Below are 16,965 nucleotides of genomic sequence, written 5' to 3' on the forward strand. Positions count from 1 at the left end.
AGGGTTAGAGTTTAGCATTAGGTTAGGTTTAGGGTTACGGTTTGGGTTAAAGCTTACGGTTAGGGCTCAGAGTTAGGGTTAGGTTTTGGTTAGGGTTAGGCTTGGGGTTAGAGTGAAGGTTAGGTTTTAGAGTTAGGGATTAGGGTTGAAGTTTAGGGTTAGTTTTAGGATTAGAGTTTAGGATTAGGTTTAGGGTTAGAGTTAGGGTTGGGGTCTAGGGTTAGGCTCAGGGCTGAGGTTTAGTCTTAAGGTTAGGGTTAAGGTAGGGTTAGAGTTTAGGGTTAGATCGTAGGGTCGGGGCTTAAGGTTAGGTGTGGGGTTAGTGGTTAAGGCTTAGTGTTAGTATTAGAGTTTAGGATTAGGCTTTAGGATTAGGCTTAGGGTTAGTGTTTAGGGTTAGAGTTTAGGGTTACGCTTAGTGTTAGAGCATTAGGTTGGGGTTAGGGTTAGGCTTAAGGTTAGGGCTTTGAGTTAGGGATTAGGGATTAGGGCTAGGGCTTAGGGTTACGCTTAGGGTTTAGGGTTAGGGGTTAGGGTTAGAGCTTAGCTTTAAATTAGGCTTAGGGTTACAGTTAGGGTTAAAGCTTATGGTTAGGGCTTAGTGTTAAGGTTAGGTTTGGGGTTTAGGGTTAGGCTTAGGGGTTAGAGCATAGGATTAAGTTTAGGATTAGGTTAAGGTTAGGGTTGGGGTTAGGGTTAAGCTTAGGGGTTAGGGTTAGAGGTTAGGTTTAGGGTTGGCGTTTGGGTTAGGATTGGCGTTAGAGTTAGGTTTAGTGTTAGAGGTTAGGGTTAGGGGTTAGTTTTAGAGTTAGGGGTTAACTTTAGAGTTAGGATTGGGGTTAGGGTTTGGGTTTAGGTTAGGTTTGGGGTTAGGTTTAGAAGTTAGGGTTAGGCTTAGGGTTACAGTTAGGGTTAGGTTTGGGTTAGGATTACTGTTGGGGTTAGGCTTAGGGTTTGAGCATAGGGTCAGGCTTAGGGTTAGGTTAAGGTTAGGGTTAAGGTTAGGGTTAGGTTTGGGTTTCTGTTAGGGTGAGAGTTTGGGATTAAGGCTTAGTGTTAGGGTTAAGCTTAGGGGTTAGGGGTTAGAGTTTAGGGTTAGGCCTAGGGTTAGGGCTTAGAGATAGGGTTAGGTTTAGGATAGGAGTTTAGGATTATGGTTAGGGATAGAGCTTAGGGTTAGGCTTAGGGTTAGTGTTTAGGGTTAGGCTTAGTGTTAGAGCATTAGGTTAGGGTTTAGGGTTAGGCTTTAAGTTAGGTTTAAGGTTAGAGCTTGGGGTTAGGGTTAGGGGTTAGGTTTAGGCTTAGGGGTTAGGATTGGGGTTAGGTTTAGGATAGGAGTTTAGGATTATGGTTAGGATTAGAGTTTAGGGTTAGGCTTAGGGTTAGTGTTTAGGGTTAGAGCTTAGGGTTAGGCTTAGTGTTAGAGCATTAGGTTAGGGTTTAGGGTTAGGCTTTAGGTTAGGTTTAAGGTTAGAGCCTGGGGTAAGGGTTAGGGGTTAGGTTTAGGCTTAGGGGTTAGGGTTGAGTTAGGATTGGGGTTAGGGCTTAGGGTTAGGGTTAGAGTTTAGCATCAGATTAGGCTTAGGCTTAGGGTTAGGCTTTGGTTTAAGGCTTAAGGTAAGGTTAGGGTTAGGCTTAGGGTTACAGTTAGGGTTAGAGTTTAGGGGTAAGGCTTAGTATTAGGGTTAGGTTAAGGTTAGGGTTGGGGGTTGGGGTTAGGGCTTAGGGTTAAGCTTAGGGGTTAGGGTTAGAGGTTAGGCCTAGGGTTGGGGTTTGGTTTAGGATTGGGATTAGGGTTAGGTTTAGTGTTAGAGGTTAGGGTTGGGGGTTATGTTTAGGCTTAGGGGTTAGGGTTGGGGGTTAGGATTGGGGTTAGGTTTAGAAGTTAGAGTTAGGCTTAGGGTAAGGTTTAGGGTTAGGTTAGGGTTAAGGCTTAGGGTTATGGTTAGGGTTAGGTAAGGTTTAGGGTTAGGTTTGGGTTAGGGTTACTGTTAGGGTTAGGCTTAGGGTTAGAGCATAGGGTCAGGCTTAGGGTTAGGTAAGGTTGGGTTTAGGGGTAAGGTTAGGGTTACTGTTTGGGTTAGAGTTTAGGATTAAGGCTTAGTGTTAGGGCTAAGCTTAGGGCTTATGGGTTAGGGTTTAGGGTTAGGCTTAGGTCTTAGGGTTAGAGTTTAAGGTTAGACTTAGGGTTAGGGTTTAGGGTTAGGGCTTAGGTTGGGCTTAGGATTAGTGTTAGGGCTTAGGGTTAAGTTTAGGGTTAGGGCTTAGGGTCAGTGTTTAGGATTAGAGCTTAGGGTTAGGCTTAGTGTTAGAGCATTAGCTTAGGGTTAGGCTTTAGGGTTAGGCTTTAGAATAAAGGTTAGGGTTTAGGGGTTAGGGTAAGGCTTAGGGTTGGAGCTTAGCTTTAGGTTAACCACTTTACCACCGGAGGATTTTGCTGTCTTCCGTCCAGGCCACTTTTTGCGATTCGGCGCTGTGCGACTTCAACTGACAATTGCGCGGTCGTGCGACGCCGTACCCAAACGAAATTTACGTCCTTTTTTTCCCACAAACAGAGCTTTCTTTTGGTGGTATTTGATCACCTGTGTGATTTTTACTTTTTGCGCTATAAACAAAAAAAGAGCGTTTATTTTGAAAAAATAACAACATTTTTAACATTTTTTTATATGAAATTCCCCCCAAAAAAGATGTAAAAACCAATTTTTTTAAAAATTTTTGGCCAATTTGTTTTCTGCTACCTATGTTTGGTAAAAAAAATCGCAATAAGCGTATTTTGATTGGTTTGCGCAAAAGTTATTGCGTTTACTAACAAAGGGAAAGATTTCTGTCATTTTTGGTGTTTTTTTTTTAACGCGTAATGGCGGCGATCTGCGATTTTTTTTGCGGGACTGCGACATTGCGGCGGACAGATCGGACCCTTGACTGACATTTTTGACACTTTTGGGGTTACCAGTGACATTACTGCAGTAATCAGTGCTATATATATGCACTGTTACTGTAAAAATGACACTGGCAGGGAAGGGGTTAATTTTATTGGAGAGGGAGGGGTTAATGTATGCCTGGTGCTTACTGACGTGTAGGGGGGGAGGTGACTGTGTGAGTCATGGACAGATCTCAGGTTGAGCTATGCTGAACAGTCCGATCTGTCACTCCCTGTCACTATGGAGATCCGCCCGCTGTGTTTACACAAGTGGGCGGATCTCCAGACTCGATCCCCGACGATCGGGTAAGAGCAGCGGCGATCGCCGCTGCTCCTCCCCTGGCCCGACTCCCGCTGTGAATGAAAACAGCGGGAGCGAGCCTCCGGCGGCGCGCAAGCGCCGCCCAGAAGGGGGAGTGTCCAACGACGTTAATACTACGTCGCTGGACGATAACGAACCACTCCGCCGCAGTAGTATTACTGTGAGCGGTTCTAAAGTGGTTAAGCTTATGGTTAGGGTTAGGTTTAAGGCTTAAGGTTAGGTTAGGGTTTAGGGTGTCGGTTAGGGCTAAAGCTTAAGGTTAGGGCTTAGAGTTAGGGTTAGGGTTGGGGCCTAGGGGTTAGAGCATAGGGCTAGGCTTAGGGTTAGGGCTTAGGGTTATGGCTAGGGTTAGAGGTTAGGTTTAGGGTTTTGGTTTGGGTTTTGGTTTGGGGTTAAGGTTGGGATTTGGGTTAGGATTGGGGATAGGTTGATGAGTTAAGGTTAAGGCTCAGGGTTAGGTTAGGGCTGGGTTAGGGTTAGAGTTTGGATTAAGGTTTAGGGTTATGGTTAGGGTTAGGGTTAGGTTTGGGTTAGAGCATAGGGTCAGGCTTTGGGTTAGGTTAAGGTTAGCGTTAGGTTAAGGTTAGGTTTTTTTTAGGGTTACTGTTAGGGTTAGAGTTTAGGATTAAGGTTTAGTGTTAGGGGTAGAGGTTAGGATTAAGGCTTAGTGTTAGGGTTAGAGTTTAGGATTAAGGTTTAGTATTAGAGTTTAGGGTTAGGCGTAGGGTTAGTGTTAGGCTTAAGGTTAGGTTTGGGTTAGTGTTAGGGTTAGAGTTTAGGATTAAGTCTTAGTGTTAGGGTTAGAGTTTAGGATTAAGTATTAGTGTTAGGGTTAATCTTAGGGGTTAGGGTTGGGATGTGGGTTTGGGGTTAGGGTTAGATTTAGGGTTAGAGTTTAGGAATAAGTCTTAGTGTTAGGGTTAGTGTTTAGGATTAAGGGTTAGTGTTAATGTTAGAGTTTAGGATTAAGTCTTAGTGTTAGGGTTAGAGTTTAGGATTAAGTCTTAGTGATAGAGTTTAGTGTTAGGGTTAGAGGTGAGGGTTAGGGTTGGGTTAGAGTTTAGGATTAGGTTTTAGGATTAATTTTAGGGGTTAGGGTTGGGATTTGGATTTGGGGTTAGGGTTAGTGTTAGAGTTTAGGATTAAGGCTTAGTGTTAGGGTTAGGGTTGGGATTTGGGTTTGGGGTTAGTGTTAGAGTTTAGGAATTAAGGCTTAGTGTTAGGGTTAATCTTAGGGGTTAGGGTTGGAATTTGGGTATGGGGGTTGGGTTAGCGCTAGGGTTAGTGTTTAGGATTAATTATTAGTGTTATGGTTACGGGTTAGGGTTGGGATTTGGGTTTGGGGTTAGGGTTAGTGTTAGGGTTAGTGTTTAGGATTAAGTCTTAGTGTTAGGGTTGGGTTAGGGTTAGAGTTTAGGATTAAGGCTTAGTGTTACGGTTAGGGTTGGGTTAGGGTTAGAGGTCAGGGTTAGGGTTGGGTTAGAGTTTAGGATTAAGGTTTAGTGTTAGGGTTAGAGGTTAGGGTTAAACTTTAGGATTAAGGCTTAGTGTTAGAGGTTAGGGTTGGGGGTTATGTTTAGGCTTAGGGGTTAGGGTTGGGGGTTAGGATTGGGGATAGGTTTAGAAGTTAGAGTTAGGTTTACGGTTATGGTTAGGTAAGGTTGGGTTTAGGGTTAAGGTTAGGGTTACTGTTTGGGTTAGAGTTGAAGATTAAGGCTTAGTGTTAGGGCTAAGCTTAGGGGTTATGGGTTAGGGTTTAGGGTTAGGCTTAGGTCTTAGGGTTAGAGTTTAAGGTTAGACTTAGGGTTAGGGCTTAGGGTTAGGCTTAGGGTTAGGGCTTAGGTTGGGCTCAGGGTTAGGCTTAGTGTTAGAGCATTAGGTTAGGGTTAGGGTTAGGCTTTAGAATTAAGGTTAGGGCTTAGGGGTTAGGGTAAGGCTTAGGGTTAGAGCTTAGCTTTAGGTTAAGCCTATGGTTAGGGTTGGGTTTAAGGCTTAAGGTTAGGTTAGGGTTAGGGTTTAGGGTGTAGGTTAGGGCTAAAGCTTTAGGTTAGGGCTTATAGTTAGGGTTGGGGCTTAGGGGTTAGAGCATAGGGCTAGGCTTAGGGTTAGGTTAAGGTTAGGGTTAGAGGTTAGGCTTAGGGTTTGGGTTTGGGGTTAAGGTTGGGATTTGGGTTAGGATTGGGGATAGGTTGATGAGTTAAGGTTAAGGCTCAGGGATAGGTTAGGGTTGGGTTAGGGTTAAAAATTAGGATTAAGGTTTAGGGTTAGGGTTAGGTTTGGGTTAGAGCATAGGGTCAGGCTTAGGGTTAGGTTAAGGTTAGGGATAGGTTAAGGTTAGGTTTGTTTTAGGGTTACTGTTAGGGTTAGAGTTTAGGATTAAGGTTTAGTGTTAGGGTTAGAGGTTAGGATTAAGGCTTAGTGTTAGGGTTTGTGTTTAGGATTAAGGTTTAGTGTTAGAGTTTAGGATTAAGGTTTAGTATTAGAGTTTAGGGTTAGGTGTAGAGTTAGTGTTAGGGTTAGGTTTGGGTTAGTGTTAGGGTTAGAGTTTAGTATTAAGTCTTAGTGTTAGGGTTAGAGTTTAGGATTAAGTATTAGGGTTAGAGTTTAGGATTAAGTCTTATTGTTGGGGTTAATCTTAGGGGTTGGGGTTGGGATGTGGGTTTGGGGTTAGGGTTAGATTTAGGGTTAGAGTTTAGGATTAAGTCTTAGTGTTAGCGTTTAGGATTAAGGTTTAGTGTTAGAGTTTAGTGTTAGGGTTAGAGGTGAGGGTTAGGGTTGGGTTAGGGTTAGAGTTTAGGATTAATTTTAGGGGTTAGGGTTGGGATTTGGGGTTAGTGTTAGAGTTTAGGAATTAAGGCTTAGTGTTAGGGTTAATCTTAGGGGTCAGGGTTGGAATTTGGGTTTGGGGTTAGGGTTAGCGCTAGGGTTAGTGTTTAGGATTAATTATTAGTGTTAGGGTTACGGGTTAGGGTTGGGATTTGGGTTTGGGGTTAGTGTTAGGGTTAGTGTTTAGGATTAAGTCTTAATGTTAGGGTTAGGGTTGGGTTAGGGTTAGAGGTCAGGGTTAGGGTTGGGGTTAGGGTTAGAGTTTAGTATAAAGTCTTAGTGTTGGGGTTAATCTTAGGGGTTAGGGTTGGGATTTGGGTTTGGGGTTAGAGTTTAGGATTAAGGTTTAGGGTTAGGGTTGGGTTAGGGTTAGAGTTTAGGATTAAGGCTTAGTGTTAGGGTTAGTCTTATGGGGTTAGGGTTGGGTTTGGGGTTAGGGTTAGTGTTAGGGTTAGAGTGTAGCATTAAGGGTTAGTGTTAGAGGTTAGGGTTGGGGTTAGAGTTTAGGATTAAGTCTTATTGATAGGTTCATTCTTAAGGGTTAGGATTTGGGGTTGGGGTTAGGTTTAGTGTTAGGGTTGGGGTTGGGGATAGGGTTAGAGTTTAGGATTAAGTCTTAGTGTTAGGGTTAATCTTAGGGGTTAGGATTTATGTTCTGCATAGAAATGCACAGATTGTTTTCTATGTGGCGTTGGGCTCAGCCTGTGTCGATCGATAAACGATCTCTTATAATATAATTGGAAGATTATTAGAAATCGGTTTGTTTTTGCTGAGTGATCAGCAGTGGAAAGTCGCCTGTCGGAAGCAGAAGCTGCACGACGCCCGGATCTGGGGACGCCCCTCGCTGTCACATAGGATTACATTGTAACATTCTCTTCCTGGAGGTAAATGTTACAATGTAGCACCGTATACTTTCTTCTCAGTCCTTTATTGAATGAGTGAAGTGTCCCTGGGTGGGAAGGGTTAAACGCTGTCAGACGCAGGGCGTCATGGGGCGCAGCACTGGAGATTGGGGGGTTTTTGGTGTCAAAGCGTTGGCGAGCGCTGCGAATTCCCACACAGCGAGGAGCCCCGGTGCTGATTCATCCGACTCTCCGCATTCCTGGGCAGGAAGTGTCTCAGCCTGGAGAGGGGGGGGGGGGGAGGGGAGGGTGAGGTTCCCTGGAACCTTATCACCCCACTGATGGGCCCCGTGCCAGGGGGCCCTCTGTGCCCAGAAAGGGGCCGGCTCCAGGATCTGCACGTTTCATGAATGACGCGGGGAACGGCGACTTTCCATGTTTACCGAAGACGCCACCCGCACCTGTCGTGAGATCCGGAGAATGGCGGCACGCGGGGGCAGCCGAGGTTTACGAGTCCCGGGGATCGCTTACCCCGCAGCTGCTCCCCCCACCCCCCCATCCCCCTACAAACTACAATCTGATTGTACAATCTCCTTTAGATTTACCAAAACGATGTAATGTGAGGACACACCCATTCCTTTCTATCCAATCACAGAGGAGCCTCCGTCAGAGAATAGAGGAGCCATATACTAAAGCCGGCCATACAATCTGATTGTACAATCTCCTTTCTATCCACCATCAACTCTATAATACGAGGAAAGACCTAAAAATCCCATTTATATACCAAGAATCCGGAAATATTCACAGAGCTTCACTTCTTCCACATTTTATATTACAGCCAACATGGATTCCATTCATTATTTTCCTCAAAATTCTACAAACCCCTCCCCCATAATGACAACGTGAGAGAAGATTGTATGAAATCTTTGCAAATTTATTAAAAATAATAAATTTACATAAGTATTCACCCCCTTTGCCATGTACATAAGTATTCACCCCCTTTGCCATGTACATAAGTATTCACACCCTTTGCCATGACACTCAGAATTGAGCTCAGGTGCATCCTGTTTCCACTCATCATCCTTGAGATGTTTCTACAACTTGATTGGAGTCCACCTGTGGTAAATTCAGTTGATTGGACATGATTTGGAAAGGCACACACCTGTCTATAGAAGGTCCCACAGGTAACAGTGCATGTCAGAGCACAAACCAAGCCATGAAGTCCAAGGAATTGTCTGTAGACCTCGGAGACAGGATTGTATGGAGGCACAGATCGGGGGAAGGGTACAGAAACATTTCTGCAGCATTGAAGGTCCCAATGAGCACAGTGGCCTCCATCATCTGTAAATGGAAGAAGTTTGGAACCCCCAGGACTCTTCCTAGAGCGGCCGCCCGGCCAAACTCAGCGATCAGGGGAGGGGGGACAAAGAACCCGATGGTCACTCTGACAGAGCTCCAGCGTTTCTCTGTGGAGAGAGGAGAACCTTCCAGAAGAACAACCATCTCTGCAGCACTCCACCAATCAGGCCTGTATGGGTGTGGCCAGACAGAAGCCACTCCTCAGTAAAAGTCACATGACAGCCCACCTGGGGTTTACCAAAGGGCACCTGAAGGACTCTCAGACCATGAGAAACAAAATTCTCTGCTCTGATGGAACAAAGATTGAACTCTTTGTCCTGAATGGCAAGCGTCATGTCTGGAGGAAACCAGGCCCCGCCCATCACCTGGCCAATACCATCCCTACTGTGAAGCATGGTGGTGGCATCATGCTGTGGGGAGGAACTGGGAGACTAGTCAGGATGGAGGGAAAGATGAATGCAGCAATGTACAGAGAGATCCTTGATGAAAACCTTCTCCAGAGCGCTCTGGACCTCAGACTGGGGCGAAAGTCCCGCCACTGAAAGGGAGATTTTCCACCAAGCCAGAGACTTTCCTTTGGATTAATGAGCACCTCCATCCACCAGAGGTCATCGTCCACCCCCCCCTCCAATGAGCACCTCCATCCACCAGAGGTCATTCCCCCCCCCCTCTCCAATAAGCCCCTATATTCACCAGAGTTCATTGCCCCCCCTCCATCCACCAGAGGTCATAAGCAAACTCCCCCCCCCCCTCCCCTCCCAAAGGTGATGACACAGCGCCGGGTACTGCGGGATCATCACCTACTATTATTGGACTGATTATGGTCCCTCTACAGCCCCCGACTTCCCTACATCAGATCTCTGCTTTTATTCTTATGTATTATATTTATAGGAGGGATCAACAAACAAATCTTTATTTAGGTGACACAAGACACAAAGTAACAAATGTCAGATACAATGTTATATACACATAATGTTACATATAATGTTAGATACAATGTTACATCTGAACCTCAGCTCTGCTCCGACCATCAAATGGGGAATCTGACCCCTGTTACCTTGTGGTTGTTCTGTTGTCCCGGGTCCAGTCCCCCCCCCCATGGACACAATCTGCATGGAGTATGTTCTGCAGTCCCCCCCTCCATAGACACAATCTGCATGGAGTATGTTCTGCAGTCCCCCTCCCCCATGGACACAATCTGCATGGAGTATGTTCTGCAGTCCCCCTCCCCCATGGACACAATCTGTATGGAGTATGTTCTGCAGTCCCCCTCCCCCATGGACACAATCTGCATGGAGTATGTTCTGCAGTCCCCCCCCCATGGACACAATCTGCATGGAGTATGTTCTGCAGTCCCCCCCCCATGGACACAATCTGCATGGAGTATGTTCTGCAGTCCCCCTCCCCCATGGACACAATCTGCATGGAGTATGTTCTGCAGTCCCCCCTCCCCCATGGACACAATCTGTATGGAGTATGTTCTGCAGTCCCCCTCCCCCATGGACACAATCTGCATGGAGTATGTTCTGCAGTCCCCCTCCCCCATGGACACAATCTGCATGGAGTATGTTCTGCAGTCCCCCTCCCCCATGGACACAATCTGCATGGAGTATGTTCTGCAGTCCCCCCTCCCCCATGGACACAATCTGTATGGAGTATGTTCTGCAGTCCCCCTCCCCCATGGACACAATCTGCATGGAGTATGTTCTGCAGTCCCCCCCCCCATGGACACAATCTGCATGGAGTATGTTCTGCAGTCCCCCTCCCCCATGGACACAATCTGCATGGAGTATGTTCTGCAGTCCCCCCTCCCCCATAGACACAATCTGCATGGAGTATGTTCTGCAGTCCCCCCTCCATGCACACAATCTCCACGCACTAAAACTTAATTGTTAAAGCAGAACTTATAAAAAATAATATAAAAATGAAGTGATATATAAAAGGTAAAAATGGGAAAACCAACTTTTGCTGCAGAATTCATCTCCATTCCAGAGATTTCCCCTGCAGTTCTTTTTCTCTGCCACTAGATGGCCTCAGTCTGTTGGCCAACATCATCTGAGCCCAAACTATTCTGGACCCGCCCCCAGCCTGTGATTGGACAATTATATGAGAAGCAGTGCAGTGATAAGCCCACCTCTCTGTCACTCTGCTCTCTCCTCCTATCAGCGTGCTTATTGTGTTGCTTCTCTCTCTCACCCCTCAGCCCTGCTGTACAGGGACTGCACCAGGCTGGTCCCATTCAGGGACTTGCTGCATCTCAAAATACATTCATGGCCCATTTTCTGCTTTATGGTGCGATTGTGTGCGTTGTGCTATGGCAGCCCCTTGACATGAATTTGCTCCTAACACGCTAAGGCATGGTCTGTGCGCCGCTATACGCTGTACAGTGCATTGGGGGTACTATTCCCAATTAATTGCACCGCAGCACATCGCACATAGAGCGGGCGTGTCATCGCATGTTAATGAGTGCGATTTAGCACACGTTTCCACAACGCACACAACTGTGAATGACCCCCCTCCCCCTATCATACCCTAAGCCCTCCATTCACACCGTATGCGGCTTTAAAACTGCACTACAAAGCCGCTGGTCAGTGTGATTTATGTGGCTGGCCGACATTTGTGCGACTTCATCCATGGATGTCAATGCGAGTCGCACGTGAAATCTTCAAACATAGCGCAGGAGGCAAAATCGGTGCAAGTCGGAGTTGCGGCGCTTTGAGCCACAAACACAGTGCGACTTACCGCGTCATTCTGAGCTGTCAAATCGCATGACAAGTCGCAGCGTTGTGAAGGAGGGGCTAAGCCTGTTCTTGTTGAAGTGTAATGCTGAAGTCACACCTACAAGTGGGCGTTTCCATGCGTTTTTCCCTGCGTTCCCAGGCTCGGTGTATTAGGCAGCCTAATATTTTGAATGGGTTGCTCTGTGTCTATGAAACACTGAAAAGTCGCCCCCTGACCCTTTCCACCCATGTGGGGGCGCTATTAACAACAAATGCGTCTGTAAAAGGGCGATGCGTCTTTGTGCGTGTTGGGAAAGTGCGCATTTTGCACGCGCCGCCGTGCGAACCTTTACTAAGCGCGTCCTGCGATTTTTTTCCTGCAGTTTGTCGCAGGATTTGTGTTTGTAAATAGGAGATTGTTGTGTGGGTGAGATTGGCGGTGCAGGGTGTGAAGCGGGAGGGCGGTGCTGGGTGCGCGGTGTCAGCTGGTCGCTGTTGAACTGCTGCCAGTCACGTCTCATTCCAGGAAAAGGCGATATTTAGCTGCAGGCTGCACATGAAAGCGACATTCGGAAGCCAGGCTGTGTCAACAGGCGCAGGGTGAGCAGGAGGTGACACTGACAAAACAAGAGGGGGGGGCGTCTGCCTGACATCAAAGTGCCCCCCCCCACCCCCCTCTCACCCTTTAACCCCTCCCCCGCTGGCTTCCAGAGAAAGGATCTATTGTTACACACACCTGGCGGCGTGACTCACCTTGTCTACGTGTCGCGTTTACACCGGGGGAGGGAGGGGGGCGACGGAACGTGCACAGGACGCGAGGCCATCGGGCGAAACTCCGGCAGAAGAAGAGATTTTTGAGATTAAATCCCAAAATAAAATGATCCCCAAATTCCTTCTAATAATAATAATAATAATAATAATAATAATAACGCTTGGCGGTCGTCGCACAACTCCGCTCCTAAAACTTTATTTATAGAAGGACATGAATACGCTCTGTGTGCACCAAATGCTAATAAAACCCAGATATTACCTTGTAAAAGTAGCAATGACATCATCACTGTGCTGTACATAGCCTGTGCAGAGAGCAGGGCTGTGGGAGGGGCCCAGCAGACTCCACCCACCACAGAAAACTACAGGAGGGGCGGAGACAAGAACAGTCCTCCTGCACAAGGAGAGAGAGCAGAGGTGTGGGAGGAGCCCAGCAGGGTCCACCCCCTACAGGAGGGGCGGAGACAAGAACAGTCCTCCTGCACAAGGAGAGAGAGCAGAGCAGTGGGAGGGGTCCAGCAGGCTCCACCTACTACAAGAGGGACATAAACAAGACCAGTCCCGTGCACAAGGAGAGAGAGCAGAGGTGTGGGAGGAGCCCAGCAGGGTCCACCCCCTACAGGAGGGGGAGGAGACAAGACCAGTCCCTCTGCACAAGGAGAGAGAGAGCAGAGCTGTTGGAGGGGCCAAGCAGGCTCCACCTTCTTCGGGAGAAGGCGGAGACACGACCTGTCACTCTGCACAAGGCAAGAAAGAAGGGCTGTGGGAGGAGTCCAGCAAACTCCACCTACTACAGGAGGGGGCGGAGACAAGACCAGTCCCCCTGCACAGGGAGAGTGAGCAGCAGTGGGAGGTCTTTATTTCAGGAAATCTCCCACTGGATGCACAGATCTGGGAGAAGATTCCAGAAGTCACATGACCGATGGATTTAGATTAAACCCTCGTATGACATCTCACTGGATTGCACCTCTTGCATACCCTACGGGCCGCGCTTCGGCGTGACTTGTCCCCCCCGCTGTGACCACTGGACATGGCCAATGACAGATCACTGTACCGGCTCACTGTGGGTATCATGTGATCGCTGTGGCCAATCACAGCAGATCACATGACAATTCTACACAATGAAAGGCTTTGATTCATGCCATCCATTATGTACTATTGTGATGAGCTCTGTGATTGGTCAACGTCATCACATGGTACAGACAGGGCCAATCACAGCTCATTACAATAGTAAACGCTGAATGAGTCCTTTTCATTCAGAAAAAAATGGTTGCTTATAACTGTTAAATTCACAGTTATAAGCAATAATAGTGTTTAAAAAAAAAAAAGTCCTGATCACCTCCAGAGAGTAGTAAAGTGTTTCTATGGTAACACTATAAATCTGCTCACTATATGTTAAAAAAAACGAAAACAAACAAAAAAAAAAAGAAAAAGAAATGTAATAAAAAAAAAGAAAAAAAAAACTTTTTTTTTTTTTTTTTTTTACATAGTGTCACCAGTCAGTGTCCCCGAACACCACCACACCAGTCATATGATGTCCCTGCACTGGTGACAGTGGTGACAGTATTTAAAAAAGTTTTTTAAAAATAAATAATTTCTTCATTTTCCAAAAAATTGTGACAATAAATTACAACTTCAAAAATTTCGCATGCCTCCTACTAAATACCTCCGACTGTCTTAAAGGGGTTAATATATTACGTTTGCCATTACTGCCTATTCAATTTAACCACTTCTGGACCGGAAGGATTTTCCCCCTTAATGACCAGGCCATTTTTTGCAATTCAGCACTGCGTTAATTTTAACTGACAATTACGCGGTCGTGCGACGCTGTACCCAAATAAAATTTATGTCTTTTTCCCCCCCAAAAACAGAACTTTCTTCTGGTGGTATTTGATCACCTCTGCGATTTGTATTTTTTGCACTATAAAAACAATTCTGAAAAAAAAAAAAAAAAAAACAATATATATAAAAATCTAATTTTATTCATCATTTTAGGCCAATTTGTATTCTGCTACATATTTTTGGTAAAAAAAAAAAAAATAAATACCAATAAGTGTATTTTGATTGGTTTGCACAAAAGTTATCGCGTCTACAAACTAGGGGAAAGATTTTTGTCATTTTTATTTATTTATTTATTTTACTAGTAATGGCGGCGTTCAGCGATTTTTAGCGGGACTGCGACATTGCGGCGGACAGATCGGACCCCTGACTGACATTTTTGGGGGGACCAGTGACATTACTACAGTAATCACTCATCAGTGTAATAATGACACTGGCAGGGAAGAGGTTAATCCAGGGGTGATCAAAGGGTTAAGTGTGAGCCTAGGGGGTGCTTTCTAACTGTACGGGGGATGGGCTTGTGAAATCAACACAGAGACCTGTGATCCTAAATAGGAGGAGCTCTGTATTGATTCCTGAGAGAATGGTCTGCAGTGTTTACAACAACAGACCGCCATTCTCTCTTCACGGGGAGCGATCGCGGCTGCCAGGCGGTGTGGATCGGCTTCCGTGCTGGCGAGTTGGCGTGCGCACCCCCAGGATCGCTCCCTGCCGCCATATAACTGCGGCGGCTGCTCGGCAAGTGCTAATTTAACTCTTTTTTCAGAGTTGGATAGAGGGGGGGGGGGGGGGTGAGACCCCCTGTCAGTTTTTATTGCTGTCTGTGTCCCCATTAGGGAGATTCTCTCTCTCTCTGTTTCTCGTTATCACCGAAAGTGGAAGAAAATCCCAAACTTTGAGTTGTCCTCCAGAAAAGTAATAGAGGGGAAATCTTCCAATGGGGACACTAGTTCTGGGGATCTGGCGGGGTCCCCAAGGAATTCCCTTAATTTGCAGGGATTTCCCCTCACTTCCTGTTTGGCGATGGGACAGGAAGTGAAGGTAAATCTCCGCTATGGGACACAGATGGCAAAAAATGGACCGGGGTTATAACCCCCCATTAACCCCCTTCTTCCCAGGCCTATTTGGACACTTCGCTTCTACGTGTAAAAATCTACTTTTTTTTGCTAGAAAATTACTTAGAACCCCCAAACGTTTTATATATATATGAGACCCTAGAGAATAAAATGGCGGGTGTTGCAATTTTTTATGTCACACGGTATTTGCGCAGCGGTTTTTCAAACGCAATTTTTATTGGAAAAAAAAGCACGTTCATGAAAAAAAAAACCAACAGTAAAGTTAACCTAATTTTTTTGTATAATGTGAAAGATGTCACGTTGAGTAAATAAATATCTAACATGTCACACTTTAACATTGTGTCTGTCCGTGGAATAGCGGCAAATTACGGTGCCTAAAATTCTCCAAAGGCGACACATAAAACACCTTACAGGTTACCAGTTTAGAGAGGCACAGGAGGTCTGGGGGTAGAATTCTTGCTCTCGCTCTGACGTTCGCGACAATACCTCACATGTGCGGTGCGATCACCATTTACATATGTGTGCGGGAGTAACATATGTGTTCTCATTTGCGCATAACCACCATGGGACGGAGCGCTTTACATTTTTTTTATTATTATTATTATTTATTTATTTTATACAAAAAAAAATAATTTTTTACACTTTTTTTAACTTTTTTTGTACAAACTTTATTGCTATCACAAGGGATGAACAACATCTCTTCTGATAGCATGGGCCGTGACAGGTCCTCTTTATGGAGAGATTTGGGGTCTATTAGACCCCAAATCTCTCCTCTGACCCCCATGCAGCCACTCAGACCGAGATTGGTCCAATGGGCTGCTTCTCTTGCCGCTGGTGGCCAGGTAAAGAAAGGGGCGGAACTGATGAATACTCGTCACTCCAGGTTTCCAGGGTTACAGAGAGAGGGGAATGACGTCAGTTCCTCTCTCTCTGTCCCAGGCAGCCATTGCCAGTGCCACCGGCCGCACCGCCATGGGACCAGAGAACCCTGGAGAGGTGGCGGCAAGGGGGGGGGGGTGTCAGGAGAGGGGTGGGACCTAACCCCACCCCCCACCAGCAGAAGTGATTGAGTGGCTAATTAGCCACTCAGATCACTTCTGATTTGCAGAGAATCGCTGGCTGCAAATAACGGCACCAGGATGTACGGGCATGTCCTTGGGTGGGAAGTGGTTAAAAAAGATTTCGTTTCGTTCAAATTTAAGGTGATGTACTTTGCTAAAGCACTCACATTTCATAACCAACTGCCATTTCTTTCATCCTTTTTTTAAATTGTTCTGCTGATCTCCTGCAGTCTTTTGCAGCCACTTCCATGCACTTGCTGCGTTGGACAAGAAATCACTGCGCTGGCCCGGCTCGCTGATGGTGACAATGCATGGGGACACGTCTGCTTGTGGTTCCCCTGTCTCAGGTGCCCTGTGCAGCACAGCTGGGAGACGCTCGTCAGCCTAAATCTGAAGGAGGACCTTTATGGGAGGATCACCGCGGAGCATTACAATGAAAGCTGCAGATTTACATAAAGACTGAACACAACCTTTACAATGACAGTCACCATATATGTGATGGGGTGACAACTGTCTTCCAATGACATTATCACCCCGTCACATCTGCCCCTGGAGGAGGCTACAGGTGGTGGTGCAGACGCGGTGCACTGGAAAGCAGTCCAGAGGGACGACGTGCCGCCAACGCTGGAAGGTTTCAGAGATGGGAAAAACTACGCAAAACGGTAAAAACTGAATACTATGAGAGAAAAAAGCAACAATGACAACTGATTATGATACATTGTTCTTCAGAAAGTTACGTCATCCAATCAGGGATCATCAACACTTTCAAACCTTCCTCTGTGCTTCTCTCTGAAACGTTTCTCTTTGTTATTGAGAACCTAAATCCCCTCACTGCAGGACCCCCCCCCCCCCCCCATTCAATGAGAGATCCCGAGGGGCCACAGAAACTACAGTGGGGTTCACACATATCTGGAAGTTCCTGGCTGGCCAGAGGAATGACAGTTGGGAGCTTAGGTACACGTACATGGCAGTTCCTAAATGGCCAGAGGAATGACAGTTGGGAGCTTAGGTACACGTACATGGCAAATCCTGAATTACCAGAGGAATGACAGTTGGGAGCTTAGGTACACGTACATGGCAAATCCTGAATTACCAGAGGAATGACAGTTGGGAGCTTAGGTACACGTACATGGCAGTTCCTAAATGGCCAGAGGAATGACAGTTGGGAGCTCAGGTACACGTATATGGCAGTTCCTAAATGGCCATAGTAATGACAGTTGGGGCTACATATA

This window comes from Pelophylax lessonae (genome assembly GCF_965119305.1).
Source record: "Pelophylax lessonae genome assembly, chromosome: 8".
NCBI classification, from domain to species: domain Eukaryota; kingdom Metazoa; phylum Chordata; class Amphibia; order Anura; family Ranidae; genus Pelophylax; species Pelophylax lessonae.